The sequence below is a fragment of the Microtus pennsylvanicus genome, chromosome 17 (assembly GCF_037038515.1).
Source record: "Microtus pennsylvanicus isolate mMicPen1 chromosome 17, mMicPen1.hap1, whole genome shotgun sequence".
Classification (NCBI taxonomy): domain Eukaryota; kingdom Metazoa; phylum Chordata; class Mammalia; order Rodentia; family Cricetidae; genus Microtus; species Microtus pennsylvanicus.
The window spans coordinates 26,914,981-26,927,100 of NC_134595.1; the positions used below are offsets into that span (position 1 = coordinate 26,914,981).

General features: G+C 41.2%; 1 protein-coding gene across 1 annotated transcript in view; it reads right to left on the minus strand.

Annotated features, from left to right (window-relative positions):
• The window catches only part of Farp2 (FERM, ARH/RhoGEF and pleckstrin domain protein 2), a 114,067-nt gene that overhangs the window by 84,884 nt on the left and 17,063 nt on the right, over positions 1-12,120 (minus strand). The gene's annotated exons all lie outside the window — the stretch shown is intronic.

Genomic DNA, 12,120 nt, shown 5'->3' on the forward strand with positions numbered 1-12,120 from the left:
TCCAGCAAGTCCAACAGTGGCTGTCTCCAGACAGAAAGGTCAAGAATACAGTATATTATTCAGTACAAAAGGCTGGATGACTTAGTTGATCTTTAGTGTATGCTGGAATCCTGAAGAAGTAGGTTCTAACACCAGTGAAGGAATGAATGCCTCAGCAGCAGGACTGCAAGGGCGAGGGCAGGCAGGCAAGAATCAAAAGCTTCTTTCTTCCATGTCTGTTTTTGAAGTCTGCCACAGAGGATGCCCAGACTAAGGTGGGTTTCTGACTTCAAACAATCCAGATCTAGGATGTTTTCCCACCTCGAGGATTCAATCAGTAAAAATTATTCAGAGGCATGCCCAGCTACTTTGGGTTTTAGCTGATTCCTGACTTAGTCAAGCTGACACCCAAGGTAAGCCATCATAAGCCCTAATGATAGTCCTAGTTATCTCTAAATGTGACTTTTCTAATTTGGTAAGGTGAAAGTATACAGAGAAATCTTGTCTTGAAAAGCAAAAACAAAACAAATATATATGTGTGTGTGTGTTCTCAGCATGACTTGATATAAGATTCCTAAGACTGTCTTTTAGTTCTTTAAGACAATTACAAGTTCTACTTTATAGGTTAAGATTTACATATAATAACAATTTTATTAACAATATTTTATACCTAATTATATTTAAAGAATTTTTGTTATTTTATGTTTTTAAAATATTTAAGACTGGTGGGAGGAGACAAGAAGAGATAAAGAGATGGTACTTGCTGCTCTTAAAGAGAACCTGGATTTGGTTCTTAGCATCTACATGGTGGTTTACAAACATCTCTTAACTGTAGCTCCTGGGGATCTGATGGCCTCTTCTGACCTCTGAGGGTACCAGGCATACACATGGCACACACACATTCATGCAGGCAAATGCGTGTGTGTATGTGTGCGCACGCGTTCACTGTCATCAGTGAAATATTAGGTAATAACGCTTGCTATGCAACCCTGATGACCCGAGTTTGAGCTATGAAACCTGAGGGGAAAGAAAAGAGCCAACTCCCACAAGTTGTTCTCTGACCTTTATACAGGTATCTTACATATACACACACAAATAAAATTTAAAATTCAAGTAATGCTATAAAACCAAGAATACTTTTTTTTTCTTTTTAAATTTATTTATTATGTATACAGTATTCTCAGTATTCTGTCTGCATGTATTCCTACAGTCCAGAAGAGGGCACCAGATCTCACTACAGATGGTTGTGAGCCACCATGTGGTTGCTGGGAATTGAACTCAGGACCTTTGGAAGAGCAGGCAATGCTCTTAACCACTGAGCCATCTCTCTAGCCCCCAAGAATACTTTTTAAATTATTTAATGTGTGTGTGTGTAAGTCAAAGGACAGCTCAAGGGAGTCAGCCGTCTCACCATGTGGGTCACAGAGACTGAATTTAGGATAGCATTACTGGCAGCAAGTGTCCTTATCTGCTAACATGTCTCATTGGCCCTAAAAGGAAGCACTATTGATCTAACATAAATTTGCTTCACTTGCTATCAGGGCCGGAGAGACGGTTTAGCAATAGTAGTAGGTTTGATTCCCAGGACTGACATCAAGGGTGAGAATTCTAATTCCATTCCCAAGGGGAGTTGAGCCCCTCTTCAGGCCTCAACCGAGAAAATGTCCCCACAAGATTGGCTTGTGGGAAAGCCTGTGGTGTACTTTATTGATTGATAGTTTATGTGGGAGGGCCCAATTCACTGTGGATAGTGCCACACCTGGGCTGATGGTCCTCGGCAAGAAAACAGGCTGAGCAGACCATGAAAGGCAATCCAGTGAGCAGTGACCCTCTATGGCCTCTGTCTCAGCTCCTGCCTCCAGGTTTCTATCTGGTTTCTCTCAGTGACGGATTTATAAGCAATAACATGAAATAAATCCTTCTTCCCCAACTTACTTTAGTTCACTGTATGCTATCACATCAACTGAAACCCTGACTCAGACAAACCCCAACTCCATTTAATTCTTAAATGTTGATGTAAAAGGCTTTAGAAGGTTCCTCAGAACTTTGGATGGCTGCTCACTTTAGCAACCACCTATGGGTGTGGCTATGAGAGTTTCTAGTTCCTATAGTAAATATATATTACTTTCAAATTTTGTTTGCTTTTGCTTGTTTGGTTTTTTTTTTCTTTTTTTTCTTTTTGAGATAGGGTTTCTCTAAGTCATCCCAGCTGTCCTAGGGCTTGTAGACCAGTTTAGCCTCAAACTCAAGAGAGATTTGCTTACCTCTACTTTCTAAATGCTGGGATTAAAAATGTGTGCTATGCCCAGTTAAAACAATTATTTTTTAGATGAACCCTCTGTAAAATCTTAAGGCGGAATAGTGCTGAGACACCCATGTAGCAGTATGCAGCATATGGATGTAATGGCTGTATAGAGTTCCTGTCTGGGGCTTTCCCAGAAAAAGCCAAGGAACTGCCAGTGCAAGCACAACCCAAATGGGGACACACTGCTTGTAAAATAACATAACATCTATAAGTATATGATATTCTGTAAGGTAGAAAAGCAGAGTGCTGTCTCTGGAAAGACAGAAATCACTGTTTGTACTCTCAGCATTCTGGGAAGATCTTGGTCTCTTTTTATATCTAAAAGTGATGGGTAACAGAATAAAGCAATTTTGTTAAAGACAAAATCTCACTATGTAACTCAGGCTAGTCTCAAGCTCTCCATCTTCTTGCCCTAGTATCCCAAGTGCCAGGTTTGCAGGTATATACCATCACATATATAGAGCATAGTATAGAGTTTCCTTTTTATATGTTGTAAGCAGGACTGATGTGACCGAGAAAGGCCCACAGTTGAGGGGGATCTGAAATGGAAAACACACATGGAGAAGAGAGGCTTTCTGCCCATAGGTGAATGGGGAAGAGTTAGAAAAGAGATCCCTGACAGATGGTGACGGTGAATAGAAGAGCCCCATTCCCAAGCTCATTAACTCTTCTCACAGCCACAGCCTACTGTCTATAATGTTTAGGGAGCTCTCAACATGACACCCACCTGTTTACTGCCAGGCTTTAAAGGCCACTGAGGTGGAGTCAGGACGACATGGCTGAGACAGTGACCAGGGTAGGCCTGGTTTACAGGCCCACAGCAGGTCAGGTGAGAGACGGTAAGAACTAGAGCATGATACGGCTCTGTGAAAGCTGGGGAAGCAAAGACAGAAGAAAGCAGCAGGGGTATGATAAAAAAGGGACCAAAATTAGGAACGAGTTGACTCCTGTGGAGGTCACAAGACTATAAAACAGCTTACTTTCCAGAACAATCCAGCAACACCTTAGTAGCAATCCAAGATATGTATCCCTCAACTCAGAAGCACAACTGTGCACATGCTGACATAAAAGAGTACGTGTGGCAGGTCGGCTAGACACAGTGAGACTAGGAACAGTCTTACCACTCACATCTCTTGAGAGGCAGCAAATCAGCTGGAGCCACCCATTTCTTCCTGAGTCATCACAACAGCTAAGGGAGGCTAGCAGTTCTGAAGTACTATATCACTCTACTGTATGTATGCTGGGCAGCTGAGGAAGGACTATAGTGACCTATGAGCCCCCTGGCTTCTGGGAGCAAGCTGGCCTGCAATCTCACTAACCTCAGGAGGCTAGTGCTAGCGACTCTTGGTCCTTGTATAGGTATCTGCATGCCCAGATGTGATGCCTGACCAAACTGTCCTACCAAATCTCTCCCCCAAATTAGCAAATTGGTAGAGATACATGTCCACACTCTATCAGGCGGCTAAGGACTGACATAACAAACCTTGGTCCTAACCAGTTCCAGAGATGAAAGCTGATGAAAAGATGAATGAGCATGTGGGCATTGTATGCTTGAAATAACAGCAGACATGCCTCGTGACATAACCTACCCTCCTCCTACGCTGACGAATAATCCATGTCCTGGCAGGCATGCTCCCCTTGTCTGGAACCAAAACTTCTAGGCCAGCAGAATTTAAAGTGGTGGGAACAGGAAGCATCACTAGCGGTGACAGTAAGTGGAACCATTCTCATTCCACCCCTTGACTCCGGATCTGTGAATCCTAGCTATGGGAGAGACTGTACCATGGCTGACACCTACTTGGTGCTCTATGTCATTCCATTGTTCTGTCGGGCCAGATGCTTCAGGATGGTGAGGAACATGGTAAAATAAATGGATTCTGTGAGCAGGGCCCATTGCCATACTTCTGTGGCTGTGAAGTTAAGTTCCTTGGTTAGAAGCAATATCGTGTGGAATACTGTGACAGTGGGTAAGGCAATCTGTAAGTCCCTGGATGGTGGTTTAGGCAGAAGCATTACATGCAGGAAAGGCAAATCCATAACCAGAATAAGTATCTATTCCGTGAAGAACCAAGCATTGTCTTTTCATGAAGGAATTTTTCAATGTACCTAACCTGCCACCAAGTCACTGGCTGTTCACCCCTGGAAATGGTGACACAACTGGGGCGCACTGCTGGTCTCTGCTGTTGGCAGATCTGGCTCTCAGCAGCAGCCGTAACCAGGTCAGCCTTGGTGAATGGAAAAGTCCATGTTATTGAGTCCATGCATAACCTCCACTTTTGCCACTCTGCTCACAGCCCTACTGGGAAATGACAGAAATGGCTAGGGAAAGAGGCTGACTGTCCCCAGACTGGTCATCCTATCTACTATCAAAAGGTGAAGTCACCCCTTGATGAGCACTTACATGGGACAGGAGAATCTTCACAGCCTTTGCCCTTTTGGAGGTTCCCCCCAGCACCAGCCCTGGGGTGGCAACACTCACAGTGGTATCCCCTAGCTCTCTAATTCCCATTAATCTCTAATTAAGAAAATGCCTGTCTTAGGCTTGCCTGTCTAAGGACTGATTTAATGGAGGCATTTTTTTTTTCCATTGAGGTTTCTTCCTTTCAGAAGACTTTGGCTTGTGTCAAGTTGACAAAGGACTAGCTAGAACAAACTATCTATGAGGAGTTAAGTCAAGAATATAGTGTTTGAATATCAAAAGGAGATTCAAAAACAGAAAGAGTGATAATTCAAAGGTAAAATAAGCAGATGTCTCTCATGAGTTAACTTCTTTCTTGACCATGCAAGTAAAAAGAAAGTACAGAGGTTCTGACTGGGGCTTATAGCTCACATGTCCCTATGCCACCTGAGAGGACTCCTGTCCCCTGCTGGGGTTGGTAACGAGGAGAAAAATGACATCAAGGGTGAGAATTCCCTGGAGCTCAAGGAACAGCACTACAAGCCAAGATATCCTGACTTTGAGCTACTTTTTCCCTTTCACCCAGTAAAATTTTCATGATCCCAGTTGTACAGGCATATACAGCAGGTGTTTACCAGTAAATCATAAAGAAATTTCTCTTAGAAATAATCCTTTGGTGTTGTAGGGAGGAGGGCCCACTTGTTCGTCCTGGCCACCCGGCTTGCTTAGCCCCGAAATAACCACATAGAAACTGTATTAATTGAATTACTGCTTGGCCCATTAGCTCTAGTCTCTTATTGGCTAACTCTCACATCTTGATTTAACCCATTTCTATTAATCTGTATATCGCCACATGGCAGTGGCTTACCGGGAAAGATTCAGCATGTCTGAATCCATGGTGGCTCTCTTACTCTGCTTTCTTACTCCCAGAACTCAGTTCTGTCTTCTCTACCTACCTAAGTTCTATCCTATCAGGCCAAGGCAGTTTCTTTATTCATTAACCAATGCAAGCAACACATAGAAAGAAAGACTTCCTACACCACTTTGGCCTGGCAGTGGTGCTGCATGCCTTCAATCCCAGCACTCATGAGGCAGAAGCAGGTGGATCTCTGAGTTATGAGACCAGCTAGAGAGTGAGTTCTAGGACAGCCAGGACAACACAGAGAAACCCTGTTGAAAACAACCAACAACAAAAGCAAAACAAACAAATCTTTGGTATTTAAATAAGTTCATCATTTATTAAGAACAAAAGCAAATTTGAATACAAAGAGATAGAAGTACATTTCTGTTTTGTTTTGTTTTTTTTTGAGACAAGGTTTCTCTGTGTAGACCCAGCTGTCCTGAGACTCACTCTATAGGCCAGGCTGGCCTCAATCTCACAGAGATCCATCTGCCCCTACCTCCCTGGTGCTGGGATTAAAGGTGTGCTCCACCATTGTCTGGTGCATATTTACTTTTAAGAATTAAATCTTGGTTGAACATTTGATGCTGCAGGACACAGAGAATGTTTAATGTTCTTCAGGGTTGAACAATATTTTGATTTTATAGTCATCAATGTTGAGAATGCTACTTTGTATCAATATATAACATAAAATACATGTTTACTGCCATTTCAGAAACAATTGGAAACTCTAACCTAATTCTACAAAGTTCATTTAATATTTTAAAATGAAACTTAAGTCATCAATACAAACATTCTAACACAAGACAATCAAAAGACATATTAATTTGATACCTGCTGAGAGAAAACGATGGTAGGAAAGTATTAAAAATCTTTGTTTTCTATAATTAAACCATTATATTTCTATAGACAGAGAAAATTTTGCATGTATAATAAAAACAAGGCAATTTATACCATACAACAGCCTTGAATCTGAGTTCAGGCTTTTCAGGCAGTATTCACTGGGCTTACATGGTGTAAGGTATGTGCAGTATGAAGGGTGCACATTGTGTTCAGAAACAAGGCAGCGATCGGTATATGGTGCAGTGTAAGGTGGGTGAGCACTGCACGCACTGTGCACATTCAGTTCTGAATTACTTTTTAGTCATTGTTCATTAAGAAATCTTTTACTGATGCCAAGTTTTTCACAATCTGCACATTCAATTACATGAGCCCATATGGGGTTGTGACCCACAGCTAAAGAAGCTGGGAACTGACCAACAAATTCACTTCTATACCCTCTGCTGAGATCCTGAATCACTGGAGCAGTCTCCTTTATAAAACCGTGGCTAAAGGAGTTTTGGGGGTACCAGGACAAGCAAGATAACATTTCCCATCCTCTATTTTAAAACTTACCTTCTTCATCAGGCATCATTCACTTTCTAATCAAAACAGGGGTGTTTGCTGGCATTAGGCAGGGCGAGCTGGTACAGAGAGTCCCAAGAACACAATCAGAATAGCTAAGAATAAGAATGTCAATGCCTGCCACGCACCACCCAACCACATTCCTAGCACTAGGATTAAAAAAAAAAAGAATCAATTTTCTATGACAAAATTATAGGTTTCAAGATCTAGAGCAGAGTCATGTAACAGCTATGTATCCTAAAATCTTCTAAGAGTTTTTGCAAAACACCTACATTATCCCCAAACTTAAGATGTTAAATTACTAGCTTTTCTTCTGAGGGCAGACAAAAATGAGTTCTAAGGCCATTTATTTGCCATATTTAGGATGCTCATGTGGGAGAAATGGCAAACATCTGTTTACAATACTTTCTGGAATTCTGACTATTTTTTCCTGGTCAGAACGAAAGCATTAAGCTTTTACTGGAACACAAAATTTGCATTCTAGCTCGGAACTTCATGCCTGAGAATTTGTCCTTGTCACACAGTTGAACTATTGCTTTTTTTTTTTTTATCATTTTTGGTTGTTTTGATAGGTATTTCATTTGCACATTCTGGCCTTGAACTCCACGTGCAGCTGAAGACGACCTTGAACTTACATCAAGGCCTGAAGGCAGGCAGTGAGAGCACAGGTAGTATCAAACCCTATTTATGCAGTGCCAGAGACCAAACCCAAGGCTCTGAGCATAACAGACAAGCATGACAGCAATGTGGCTACATTCCCAGCCTACCTCTGTATTTCTTTTACTTCTTTAAAGATGGCGCTTAGCTAGCCTGCCTCTGCCTGAGTTCTGGGATTCACACCTGGCAAGTTATTTCTTCAACAAAGAAAATGAAGGCTCATGCATTAGTTTTTGCATATACTAAAGGATATTGAAATATGAAAAAACAGAGTAGTACTAATGAAAAATACCCAAGTGCTCATTAGAACTTGATTCCCATTTCTCAGTAAAGGTACAGGACATTCTTCCCATCCGCATCCTACATCTACAGCCCAGACCTCTTTTTCTTTTATTTATTTATTTTGTTGAGACAGGGTCTTTGTTATTTTAGTTATTAATTTATTATTTATCTTCTGTGAATGAGTGTGTACCACAAGCATGCCAGAGATGCCTTCAGAGACCCAAAGAACATGTGGATTCTCTTGAAATGGAGTCATGAGCCACCATGGGGGTGCTGGGAATTAAACTCCAATATTCTGGAAGAGCAGCTAGTGAATGCTCTTTACCACTGAGCCACCTTTTCAGAGACAGGGTCTTTTTACATAGCCCTGGTTCATGCAGAACTCAGAGATCTGCCTGACTGCCTTCCCAGAGCTGGGATTAAACGCTTTTGCCACCATGCTCAGCCTAAGACCACTTTTTGTTGTTGTTGTTGCTTTTGTTTTGTTTTTTTTTTTAGAAAAAAAATCTCATTCTGTAAACCTGGTACTCAATATGTAGTACAGGCCAGCCTCAAATTTATAGTAATCCCCCTGCATCAGCCCCCAAGACACTAAGATTACAGGAGTATATCACTATACCTATTTTACTTATTTGTTTGTTTGTTTGTTTGGTTTCTAGCATAGTGCTGAAAGTTAAACTTAGGGCTTTCTTTGTACATGCTAGCAAGTGCTCTACCATTGAACCACATCCTCAACACCAATGCTTCTTGTAATTATTAAAGTCACTTCTGCTACAATACTAACCTCAGGTAATAGAAAAATTATTCCTTCATATTAACTCCTAAGTTTTAAAATAGCAAATCATCAACATCAATGAAAGTTCACCTGCCCTAGACTTCCTGCTCTCTGCAGTTTCGAGAGGACTCTGTAGGAGAGGTCTTGGGTACTCCCTTCACTGTAGGAATGACAGAGTTGGCCTGTCTGTCAAATGCCAGATCTGAAAGCATTTCTTCTCCACAGCACAGCATGTGGGACAAAGCAAGCTGATACATAACTCTTCTACAAGGTTCTGAAAGAGTCATGTCTCAAAGTGAGTCTCTAGAGATAAAGCTAGATTTCAGTGTTGATCACCAACCATACAACTCATTCGATAAGCCGAAACAAACCAAGATCATCCTAGGTCAGAAAGCCAGTCACTGACTGGCCTTTAGATAGCCAAATATCCCATCTATAAATGTCTAAAGTCCATTAAGATAAGAATAATAACTGAAGCCTATATCCACACATGCGCTTCACCCAAAAACCTGTCCCGGTGGTTTCCTCTTTTTCCTGCATCACTGCAGTAAGTGCCTTCCTCTCAGTCAGAGTCAGTATGAAGAACCATGATGCGCATCTTCATTCACCATCTTACGTAACTCTGGTAACTAAGTTTGTTTCAGTAAATGATGTCTATGGATAGCAGTATCGTAAGTCCTGATTCTAAAATAAAGTTAAGGCTGGGTGTAGTGTGCACTCAGAGGCAGAGGCAGGCGGATCTCTGTAAGTTTGAGGCAAGCCTGGTCTACAGAGTGAGTTTCAGGATAGCCAGGGCTACATAGAGAAACCCTGTCTCAAAAAAAAAACCAAAATAAATAAAATAACCATAAGACTCAAAACTAAGACCCTTTAGAGCAGAGGTCAGACTATAGTGTTTGCAACCATATAGCTCATTCAATTAACTGAGACAAATGACACTCTTCCAGGCCAGAAAGCAGCTACTGACTGACCTCTGGACAACCAAATACCACATCTATAAATGTCAAGAATATTATTATAAATAAATAAATAAATAAAATTTACATATATAATGCATAGTACTGATAATCTTAAGTATAATAATGAGGAGAAAGGGGATTTGGTTTTGGGAAATCCACCCAAAGGAAGTGATAGTTTAGCAGATTCCTGATGGATAAATAAGATTTAGCAGCCGAGTAGTAGTGGTACACCTTTAATCTCAGCCCTCAGGAGGCAGAGACAGGTGGATCTCTGTGAGTTCGAAGCCAGCCTGGTCTACAAAGTGAGCTCCAGGACATCCAGGGCTACTATTACACAGAGAAACCCTGTTTTGAAAAAAAGATTTAGCTACATATTAAGTGTTGGAAGAAACAAGGATGTGCAAGCCTATTAGCCCAGGGTTCCTATTTTCAAAACACCACGACCAAAAGAAAGTTGGGGAGGAAAGGGTTTATTTCACTTTATAGCTTATAGTCAGTTCATCACTGAAGAAGTCAGGGTGGGAACTCAAGGCAAAAACTTGGAGGCAGGAACTGAAGCAAGGACAATCACTGCTCACTGGTTTGCTCCTCATGGTTTTCTCAGCCTGCATGAACAACTCAGGACCATCGGCTGAGGGTGTCACTATTCACAATGGCATGGGCCCACCCACACCAATCATTAATCAAGAAAATGCACCACAGGCTTGCTTCCAGGCCAATATTTTTGGTGGCATTCTTTCAGCTGAGGTCCCCTCTTCTCAAGCTTGTGTCAAGTTGGAGAAAAACTAGCCAACTAGTGATGCATGAGAGGTTGGGGATTCCAGGACATGCTGGTGTCTGGGTTCAGAAGGTAATAAGTGAGAGTTAGGACAATATAATTAATGTAATTAATAATATCAAAAAGAATAAGAAAAGAGCAAGTAAGCAGGACGTGATGACGCATGACTTTAATCCCAGCACTCAGGATGCAGAGGCAGGCAGGTCTCTGAGTTACAGGCCAGAGTGGTCTACAGAGTGAGCCAGGGTTACATAGTGAGACCCTGTCTGAAAAAAGAAAGCAATAAAGAAAAACAAAGTATCATTTCAATTAATGCAAAAAATTGGCAAATTTTAACATATGGTTTTAAAGAGAAGGAGAGAAGTCTCACTTAGCCAGGAATAGATGGCAACTTCTTAACATGATAAAGACATCTATAAAAACCCACAGCAAACAATATACTTAAGGATAAAGCTGCAAATGTTTTGCCTTAAGATTAAGAACAAGACAATAATATCTTTTCTCAACATGTGTGTTTAACACAGCACTGGAAGCTATAACCAATGCGATAATACAATGAAAGGCACAGAGATTTAAAAAGAAGAAACTCTTCACAGACAATCCGATTACGTTTGTTAAAACTAAGAAATGCAAAAAGCCAGAAGGAATAAGAAAAAGTGTTTTCAATGAGTTGTGTCAATTCATAGACTCTGTCACAATCCTTTATCTGAGAGACAGAAACCATCCTGTGTGCCTCTAGGGAGGCACTTTGTAAAGTTTGCTGTGATGTCTTTTTCAGTGTTTTTGACATTCATAGACTTCCTGGATTCTCTGAGAATATTTAAGTGTAGGTGTTCTAGGTCTCCACAGACTCGCTGGCTTGCTGGATTTAATCTTGGGGGAACCTTCAAATGATGTGGGTGCCTTGAGTATGAAGACTTTCACAGCTCTTGTTGAGCTTAACTCAGTATTATGGGTAACAAACAATCACTAGCCACCGATGTCTCACTGAGCAAGTGGCCTCTGAGTTCACTCTCCAGCCCATTGGGACAAGAAGTAAGAACACAAAGTGTCCATTTATTAAGAGAAAGTAAGAAAGAATTCCCAAGAGCACAAGTGGCAACAATGGGAGAATAACTTTTTAACTCCAGCTTGTTTGTAATTTGTGGTAATCCTCCTGCTTCAGCCTCCTGAGTACTGGGATTACAGATGCACACCACCTTATTTGCTACTTTATTTAAATAAATATTTAACCTTATAGTTCAGTTTGAGGTCAGCCTGGACTGTTACACAGTGAATTCTATGCCAACCTGGGCTATAGAATTTAACTGCATCTCAAAACCAAACCCAAACCAAACCAGACAGACAGACAGGAATCAATCTGTTATTCCTACAAACCTGTGTACATTTCTAGATGAAACTAAAATGTTCTAAAATCATACAACTAAACTTTTGTTCATATCTAGCGATACTTCTTCAGGGTCTTTATGGGCAGAAGAAGCACACCTTCCCCTAACTCCTCCTACCCTTGCACTGCAGACACAGCTCTCTCTGCTGTGCTGACTCAGAGACAGGGCCCACTCTGACTGAGTCACTTTGTCCTAATCTATCTCAGGAGAAATTTCCTAAATGTTACACCAACTAGAATGGCTGAAATTCAAAGGTTCAAAAAAAAAAATGTAGAGAAACCAGAACGTTTTAAT